Here is a 10413-nt window from a genome sequence, read left to right as displayed (position 1 = left end):
ACTCCACACTGCCCTTTCCCATCTGGACAAAAGGAAAACCTACGTGAGAATGCTATTCATTGACTACAGCTCAGTGTTCAACACCATAGTGCCCTCAAAGCTCATCACTAAGCTAAGGTCCCTAGGACTAAACACCTCCCTATGAAACTGGATCATAGACTTCCTGACGGGCCGCCCCCAGGTGGTAAGGGTAGGTAACAACACATCTGCCACGTTGATCCTCAACACGGGGGCCCCTCAGGGGTGAGTGCTCAGTTCTCTCCTGTACTCCCTGTTCACCCATGATTGCATGGCCAAGCATGAATCCAACACCATCATTAAATTTGCCAATGACACAACATTGGTAGGCCTGATCACCGACAACGATGAGACAGCCTATGGGAGGAGGTCATAACCTGGCAGTATGGGGCCAGGATAACAACATCTACCTCAACGTGATCAAGACAAAGGAGAAGATTGTGGACTACAGGAAAAGGAGGGCCGAGCACGCCCACATTCTCATTGACAGGGCTGTAGTGGAGCAGGTTGAGAGCTTCAAGTTCCTTGGTGTCCACATCACCAACAAACTATGGTCCAAACACAACAAGACAGTCGTGAAGAGGGCACAACAATGCCTATTCCCCTTCAGGAGAATGAAAAGATTTGGCATGGGTCCTCAGATCCTCAAAAAGTTAAACAGCTGCACCATCGAGAACATCCTGATTGGTTCCATCACTGCCTGGTATGGCAACTGCGATTGGTTGCATCATCGCCTGGTATGACAACTGCTAGGCCTCCGACCACATGTTGCTACAGGGGGGAAGTGCATACAGCCCAGTACATCACTGGGGCCAAGCTTCCAGCCATCCAGGACATCTATACCAGGCGGTGTCAGAGGAAGGCTCGAAAGATTTCCAAAGATTCCAGCCACCCTAGCTTTTTTTTTTATTGATACTCCTTAATTATTTGTTAGTTATCTATTTTTCCTCTTTTTGTTTTTTGTCATTTTTTTACATCCATTTATTTTTTGTAAATACTTTCTTAACACTTATTTTTCTTAAAATGACATTGTTGGTTAAGGGCTCGTAAGTAAGCATTTCACTGTAAGGTCTACCTACACCTGTTGTTTTCGGCCTATGTAACAAATACAATATGATTTGATGCTGCTGTCTTGTTCCAGGTCTCTCTTGAATATGAGATTTTTATTTTAACGAGACTAACCTGGTTAAATAAAGTTTCAATAAAATAAATAAAAGGTGTAATGATTGGATTCATAAATGTGTTATGAATGGATTATGGATACAAAGTGCTACCACCATTTATAAATTCAAGTCTATCCAAGCTCCAGGTCACAGATTCAGATGAAATAACTAGGAAACCATAATATTGACTGAAGTTTTGCCTGGAGGGAGGTCATCAACTTCAGGCTGTGCATGACTGCGGTTACCGCCATGGGAGTAATGTCATTTGGCTTGTTAATCGGCTGTGAGAGGTGTGGATGGGTGGGGCAGGTACAGTATCTGCAGAAAGAGTATAAAACAGGGCTGCAGAGGGCAGAGAGACACCACACTACTACTGAAGTCCAGAAGACATCATCCAGATAAACAGCCATCAATCAGACAGCATCGTCCAACTGAAAGAGGTATGTTTGTTTTCACTGAGAATCTTCTTTGCAAAGGTGTATAGGAGTGCGCAGGTGTATACAAGTGGACAGGTAGGAATGGATGGAGAGGTGTGTGTGTGTGTGTGTATGTGTGTTAACAAGTTGTGCTCTATGTGCTTTAGTAAAGGATGAAGATCCAGAGTATGTTACTGCTGTTCGCTCTAGTGGGTGTCCTGTTAGCAAGCTCCCTCAATGAAGATAACTCTGAGGAAGGTATGTCTTGTTTGTAAATGTGTACTACTTTACTGCCCGGGTTTAATCTGATAAAATCTAGTAAAATGAAAAATCTTTCTTCCTCAGCTCTCCTGCAGGAGGATGATGTAAAAGATGGAAAGGCTGCCTTTTTGGCAAAGTTGGCTACTCTGAAGACCAGCCCCTCAGAAGATGAAGCACCATGTGAGCTATCTATCTATCTATCTATCTATCTATCTATCTATCTATCTATCTATCTATCTATCTATCTATCTGTCTGTCTGTCTGTCTGTCTGAAATGTTTAGCTGTTAAAAAAGGTATTTTCCATAATGATGATTTAAACTGTATTCGACAGTGTGGGGAGAGCTTTGGAACATAGCCAAGGGCCTTATTGGGTGAGAAGCGACCAGCATGGGGATGCCAAGGATCCTTTTCAGTCTCCATATGGAATCAGCTATCACCTCTGAAGTCATCACTAACATTACCTCAGTGAATCATTCCAACATCCATCCATCAATGATTGTCAAAAAAACAAAACAGTAATACAGTTCATTGGTACTTTGGTACTGAGAAGAACTCATCAACATTCTGAAGAATATATATGTTTAATCCATGAACATGTACTTTATGTCCTGACACATGATAGTTGATTGGTCAAGTTAGTGGATAAATAATTGTATGCTTGTATTGTCATATTGTGATCCTCCAATAAACTGTCAAGCATAAGACATGTTTAGTCGTTTTTTGTTAATCTTACATGTTTAGCAGTGTTTCAATTACATCATACATGTTTCATAATATTGTTTTATTTCGTGTTTCTATTCAGTATGAACAACGTGAATTGACCATAATACAGATGCAGTGCATGCAGAGCAAATTACATCAGATTACACTGGGCAGTAATGGTAGTACACATATCCACACACACACACTAGACGTACCGTCTGGAGAGTTAGCTTCATTGAGTGAGCTTGATAACAGCAGTAACATATCCTGGATCTTCTAATAAATCAAATCAAATTTATTTATATAGCCCTTCGTACATCAGCTGATATCTCAAAGTGCTGTTCAGAAACCCAGCCTAAATCCCCAAACAGCAAGCAATGCAGGTGTAGAAGCACGGTGGCTAGAAAAAACTCCCTAGAAAGGCCAAAACCTAGGAAGAAACCTAGAGAGGAACCAGGCTATGTGGGGTGGCCAGTCCTCTTCTGGCTGTGCTGGGTGGGGATTGTAACAGAACACGGCCAAGATGTTCAAATGTTCATAAATGACCAGGTCAAATAATAATAATCACAGGCAGAACAGTTGAAATTGGAGCAGCAGCACGGCCAGGTGGACTGGGGACAGCAAGGAGTCATCATGTCAGGTAGTCCTGAGGCATGGTCCTAGGGCTCAGGTCCTCCAAGAGAGAGAAAGAAAGAGAGAAAGAGAGAATTGGAGAGAGCATACTTAAATTCACACAGGACACCGGATAGGAGAGGAGAAGTACTCCAGATATAACAAACTGACCCTAGCCCCCCGACACATAAACTACTGCAGCATAAATACTGGAGGCTGAGACAGGAGGGGTCAGGAGACACTGTGGCTCCATCCGAGGACACCCCCGGACAGGGCCAAACAGGAAGGATATAACCCCACCCACTTTGCCAAAGCACAGCCCCCACACCACTAGAGGGATATCTTCAACCACCAACTTACCATCCTGAGACAAGGCCGAGTATAGCCTACAAAGTTCTCAGCCACGGCACAACCCAAGGGGGGGAGCCAACCCAGACAGGAAGATCACATCAGTGACTCAACCCACTCAAGTGACGCACCCCTCTTAGGGACGGTATGAAAGAGCCCTAGTAAGCCAGTGACTCAGCCCCTGTAATAGGGATAGAGGCAGAGAATCCCAGTGGAAAGAGGGGAACCGGCCAGGCAGAGACAGCAAGGGCGGTTCGTTGCTATAGAGCCTTTCCGTTCACCTTCACACTCCTGGGCCAGACTACACTCAATCATATGACCCACTGAAGAGATTCTTCAGTAAAGACTTAAAGGTTGAGACCGAGTTTGCGTCTCAGCATGTAATAAGCTACATCCTGAATACAAAATGGGGAAAAAACATTTGTCACTTATCAACACACATTACCCCCATAATGACAAAGTGAAAGCATGTTTATAGATATTTTTGCTAATTTATTGAAAATGAAATACAGAAATATCTCATTTACATAAGTATTCACAACAAATGTTGGAATCACAGTTGGCAGTGATTACAGAGTCTTTCTGGACAGGTCTCTAAGAACTTGCACACCTGGATTGTACAATATTTGCCAATTATATTATTTTCTTAATTCTTCAAGCTCTGTGAAATTGGTTGTTGATCATTGCTAGACAACCATTTTCAAGTCTCGCTGTAGATTTTCAAGCAGATTTAAGTCAAAACTGTATCTCGGCCACTCAGGACTATTCACTGTATTCTTGGTAGGCAACTCCAGTGTAGATTTGGCCTGGTGTTTGATGTTATTTAGTTTTTTCTATCCATGTACCAATAGGTTCCCTTCTTTGCGAGGCATTGGAAAACCTCCCTGGTCTCTGTGGTTGAATCTGTGTTTGAAATTCACTGTTCGACTGAGAGACCTTACAGATAATTCTATGTGCGGGGTACAGAGATGAGGTAGTCATGTAAGAATCTATTATTACACACAGAGTGAGTCCATGCAACTTATTATGTGGGACATTTTCACTCCTGAACTGATTTAGGCTTGTCATAACAAAGGGGTTGACTACTTATTGACTCAAGACATTTCAGTTGTTCATTTTTAATTAATTTGTGGAAAAGAATCGGTAAAAAACATATTTCCACTTGGACATTATGGGGAATTGTGTGTAGGCCAGTGAAAAATATAAATTTAATCAATTTTAATTTCAGGCTGTAACACAATAACATTTGGAAAAATTTGAGGGTTGTGAATAATTTCTGAACGCACTGTAAATATTTTGTTCTAGAGTTTGTGAAGCAGCTGATAATACTGTCCACTGCTGATGCTGAAACTTCGGATATTCTGAATATTGATTTGCTATTTTCCATAGGAGTGAGAGTTGTGGTCTTGTTTGAAAATCCTTGAGACAGTTCGCTGACAGAGTCTACAAGGACATTTTTAATAGTGGTGGATATAAAATTACAGTCCTGAGTTAGAATTCAATTAACTTTTAATTTGGGATGGTTTTTGGACTTTTCAGCTTCTCTCCTTGTTTGTTTGTTGAGGTTTTCCCAAATAAAAAATCGGACAACATTTTCAATAACAAAATGAGGTCTAACAAACAAAAACCTGATAGAAAAATAATTTATTAAAATGTTGTAAGTACAGGAAAATTTTGCTCAGTGGGAAATCAATATCCAACAAGTCAATGACAACTGTGTTGCAACTGTTAATACAAATTAATTACTTAAAAATCATACAATGTGATTTTCTGGATTTTTGTTTTAGATTCCGTCTCTCACAGTTGAAGTGTACCTATGATTAAAAAATTACAGACCTCTACATGCTTTGTAAGTTGGAAAACCTGCAAAATCGGCAGTGTATCAAATACTTGTTCTCCCCACTGTATATCTTTTTTCTCTGTATATATTTCGTTTTTATGTTTTTTATATTTTTAACCTCCATTTCTACATACTCTCCTGCAACCCACCTCACCCAATTTGGTATTAATCCACTATTTTCTATACTTTAGAACCGGATCCCCCAACAAAAGCTAGCCAGCTAACTAGCTACTAGCTCGTAGTAGGTTAGCCAATGCTAGCGGTCATCAGCTAACCTCAGCCCGGATAACTCCTGCCAGTCTGCACAGCGCTATTCAACCCAGGGCATATCGGACTGCTTCCTCTCTACCACATCTCCACATCTCCGGATTCCTACCTCAAGCTCTGAACCTGGATCATCGCAGCTAGCTAGCTGCTATCTGAATGGAAAATCCTGGCTAACGTCTCTGTCCCAAAGCAAGCAGTAGTTAGCCTGGAGCTAGCCTCTTGTTAGGCCCATCTCCCGGCTAGCTTAAGAGGTCCATCAACCACTCCTTGGGCTACAATACCTTTTTGCCATTTGGCCTGGACCCCTTTAACTGCCAACACGGAGCCCTGCCGATCCATCACAACTGGTCTAGCGATGTAATCCACCCAAGGAGGTTTCAACAGGCTCCTCCATCATTACGTCCCCTGAAGACATGTCTGCTAGCCTGCTCTCTGCGGCCCGCTACTGGATCATTGCAGCTAGCTAGCTGCTATCCGAGCTAGCCAAGAGCTAAGCCCACCTTCCGGCTTGCTGAAGAGGTCCATCGGCCAATTTCTTGGGCTACAATACCTAGTTTGCCAATTGGCCTGGACCCTTTTACTGCCTACACGGAGCCCTGCTGATCCATCATGACTCGTCTGCGGACGTAACCGTCTGAGGGGGCTACAACTGACTCTTCCATTACGACGCCCCCCTAAGGCCCTTCTGCTAGCCTGCTAGCCCTGGCCTGCTAGCTGTCTGAATCGGCATGTCTCCAGCTCACCAAGCTACTCACTGAACCCTATGATCACTCGGCTATGCATGCCTCTCCCTAATTTAAATATGCCTTGTCCATTGCTGTTTTGGTTAGTAATTAATGTCTTATTTCACTGTAGGGCCTCCAGCTCTGCTAAATATGCCTTAGCTAGCCTTTTTGTTCCACCTCCTACACATGCGGTGACCTCACCTGGTTAAAATGGTGTCTCTAGAGACAAAACCTCGTGCTTCCGGGTTGGAGCGATCTGGTCGCATCCGCGCTTCGGTCTGCAGGTTGTATAACTTTTTCATTACATTTCATTACATTTCATTATTGTACAACGGTCTGATTTGTCTAATCTTAGCAATTTCCTCTTAGCTAGCTACATAGTCGTCGTTGTATCAAAGATAATTGCGTAATTATCGTATTTCGTCGTCTCCTATCTGTCCAACACGTTCACCGTCTACCGTAGCACTGTAGTACTATCACACTCAACTGAACGTCTTGATTAGTGTAGTGTTAGCTAGCTACATAGCTAGCTACATAGTTGTCTTTGCTGTCTTCGTATCCAAGATAATTGTGTAGCTTAGAGTGTGGAGTCTTAGAGTGATAATTGCGTTATTATTGTATTTCGTCGCCCTCCTATCTGCCTAGCAGCTAGCATACGTTCACCGGCTACCGTAGCACTGTAGTAACTATCACACTCAACCGAACGACTTGATTAGTGTAGTATTAGATAGCTACATAGTTGTCTTTGCTGTCTTCGTATCCAAGATAATTGTGTAGTTTAGAGTGTGTAGTCTTAGAGTGATTATCTTAATTCACCGAGGTTAGCTAGCCAGCTATTTTGTCGTCCTTAACGTAGGAGACACTCCTAGCTAGCCAATAGCCAGCCAACGTCTACTGAATAGAACTTTCGCATTCCGGTCGCATTCCGCGTCGCTCCACAGGTAGTATCACTTTTTCACTTCATTTCATTACAGTCCCAACGGTGTGATTTGTTTGATCGTAGCTAGCTACATAGCTAGCTACATAGCCGTCTTTGTTTCAAAGATAATTGTGTAGTCTAGAGCGATTTTCTAGGTTAGCTAGCCAGCTATTGTCGTTCTCCTACGCAACGTAACGTAACCAACACTGCTAGCTAGCCAGCTAGCTCCCGATAAGCAGCATTGTAGAAACTTCACACTCAACGGAACGACTTGATTAGGGTAGTGTCAACAACGCAGCTAGCCTACCCCAGCAGTACTCTATCATTTTAATCATTTTAGTCAATTAGATTCTTGCTACGTAAGCTTAACTTTCTGAACATTCGAGACGTGTAGTCCACTTGTCATTCCAATCTCCTCTGCATTAGCGTAGCCTCTTCTCTAGCCTGTCAACTATGTGTCTGTCTATCCCTGTTCTCTCCTCTCTGCACAGACCATACAAACGCTCCACACCGCATGGCCGCAGCCACCCTAATCTGGTGGTCCCAGCGCGCACGACCCACGTGGAGTTCCAGGTCTCCGGTAGCCTCTGGAACTGCCGATCTGCGGCCAACAAGGCAGAGTTCATCTCAGCCTATGTCTCCCTCCAGTCCCTCGACTTCTTGGCTCTGACGGAAACATGGATCACCACAGACAACACCGCTACTCCTACTGCTCTCTCTTCGTCCGCCCACGTGCTCTCGCACACCCCGAGAGCTTCTGGTCAGCGGGGTGGTGGCACCGGGATCCTCATCTCTCCCAAGTGGTCATTCTCTCTTTCTCCCCTTACCCATCTGTCTATCGCCTCCTTTGAATTCCATGCTGTCACAGTTACCAGCCCTTTCAAGCTTAACATCCTTATAATTTATCGCCCTCCAGGTTCCCTCGGAGAGTTCATCAATGAGCTTGATGCCTTGATAAGCTCCTTTCCTGAGGACGGCTCACCTCTCACAGTTCTGGGCGACTTTAACCTCCCCACGTCTACCTTTGACTCATTCCTCTCTGCCTCCTTCTTTCCACTCCTCTCCTCTTTTGACCTCACCCTCTCACCTTCCCCCCTACTCACAAGGCAGGCAATACGCTCGACCTCATCTTTACTAGATGCTGTTCCTCCACTAACCTCACTGCAACTCCCCTCCAAGTCTCCGACCACTACCTTGTATCCTTTTCCCTCTCGCTCTCATCCAACACTTCCCACACTGCCCCTACTCGGATGGTATCGCGCCGTCCCAACCTTCGCTCTCTCTCCCCCGCTACTCTCTCCTCTTCCATCCTATCATCTCTTCCCTCTGCTCAAACCTTCTCCAACCTATCTCCTGATTCTGCCTCCTCAACCCTCCTCTCCTCCCTTTCTGCATCCTTTGACTCTCTATGTCCCCTATCCTCCAGGCCGGCTCGGTCCTCCCCTCCCCGCTCCGTGGCTCGACGACTCATTGCGAGCTCACAGAACAGGGCTCCGGGCAGCCGAGCGGAAATGGAGGAAAACTCGCCTCCCTGCAGACCTGGCATCCTTTCACTCCCTCCTCTCTACATTTTCCTCCTCTGTCTCTGCTGCTAAAGCCACTTTCTACCACTCTAAATTCCAAGCATCTGCCTCTAACCCTAGGAAGCTCTTTGCCACCTTCTCCTCCCTCTTGAATCCTCCTCCCCCTCCCCCCTCCTCCCTCTCTGCAGATGACTTCGTCAACCATTTTGAAAAGAAGGTCGACGACATCCGATCCTCGTTTGCTAAGTCAAACGACACCGCTGGTTCTGCTCACACTGCCCTACCCTGTGCTCTGACCTCTTTCTCCCTCTCTCTCCAGATGACATCTCACGTCTTGTGACGGCCGGCCGCCCAACAACCTGCCCGCTTGACCCTATCCCCTCCTCTCTTCTCCAGACCATCTCCGGTGACCTTCTCCCTTACCTCACCTCGCTCATCAACTCATCCCTGACCGCTGGCTACGTCCCTCCCGTCTTCAAGAGAGCGAGAGTTGCACCCCTTCTGAAAAAACCTACACTCGATCCCTCCGATGTCAACAACTACAGACCAGTATCCCTTCTTTCTTTTCTCTCCAAAACTCTTGAACGTGCCGTCCTTGGCCAGCTCTCCCGCTATCTCTCTCAGAATGACCTTCTTGATCCAAATCAGTCAGGTTTCAAGACTAGTCATTTAACTGAGACTGCTCTTCTCTGTATCACGGAGGCGCTCCGCACTGCTAAAGCTAACTCTCTCTCCTCTGCTCTCATCCTTCTAGACCTATCGGCTGCCTTCGATACTGTGAACCATCAGATCCTCCTCTCCACCCTCTCCGAGTTGGGCATCTCCGGCGCGGCCCACGCTTGGATTGCGTCCTACCTGACAGGTCGCTCCTACCAGGTGGCGTGGCGAGAATCCGTCTCCTCACCACGCGCTCTCACCACTGGTGTCCCCAGGGCTCTGTTCTAGGCCCTCTCCTATTCTCGCTATACACCAAGTCACTTGGCTCTGTCATAACCTCACATGGTCTCTCCTATCATTGCTATGCAGACGACACACAATTAATCTTCTCCTTTCCCCCTTCTGACGACCAGGTGGCGAATCGCATCTCTGCATGTCTGGCAGACATATCAGTGTGGATGACGGATCATCACCTCAAGCTGAACCTCGGCAAGACGGAGCTGCTCTTCCTCCCGGGAAGGACTGCCCGTTCCATGATCTCGCCATCACGGTTGACAACTCCATTGTGTCCTCGTCCCAGAGCGCTAAGAACCTTGGCGTGATCCTGGACAACACCCTGTCGTTCTCAAATAACATCAAGGCGGTGGCCCGTTCCTGTAGGTTCATGCTCTACAACATCCGCAGAGTACGACCCTGCCTCACACAGGAAGCGGCGCAGGTCCTAATCCAGGCACTTGTCATCTCCCGTCTGGATTACTGCAACTCGCTGTTGGCTGGGCTCCCTGCCTGTGCCATTAAACCCTACAACTCATCCAGAACGCCGCAGCCCGTCTGGTGTTCAACCTTCCCAAGTTCTCTCACGTCACCCCGCTCCTCCGCTCTCTCCACTGGCTTCCAGTTGAAGCTCGCCTCCGCTACAAGACCATGGTGCTTGCCTACGGAGCTGTGAGGGGAACGGCAC

General features: G+C 45.9%; 1 long non-coding RNA gene across 1 annotated transcript; it reads left to right on the top strand.

Moving 5' to 3' along the window:
- The first annotated feature begins 1549 nt into the window (after window positions 1-1549).
- Window positions 1550-2550, top strand: LOC115125940 (uncharacterized). The gene is made up of 4 exons (XR_010462803.1): window positions 1550-1621; window positions 1765-1855; window positions 1943-2038; window positions 2191-2550. It is a non-coding gene; the product is annotated as an uncharacterized LOC115125940 (long non-coding RNA).
- Window positions 2551-10413: the final 7863 nt, after the last annotated feature.

Source organism: Oncorhynchus nerka, unplaced genomic scaffold (assembly GCF_034236695.1).
Source record: "Oncorhynchus nerka isolate Pitt River unplaced genomic scaffold, Oner_Uvic_2.0 unplaced_scaffold_1261, whole genome shotgun sequence".
NCBI lineage: Eukaryota > Metazoa > Chordata > Actinopteri > Salmoniformes > Salmonidae > Oncorhynchus > Oncorhynchus nerka.
Note: the sequence above shows the minus strand (reverse complement) of the source record. Positions and strands in the feature narration are given on the sequence as shown.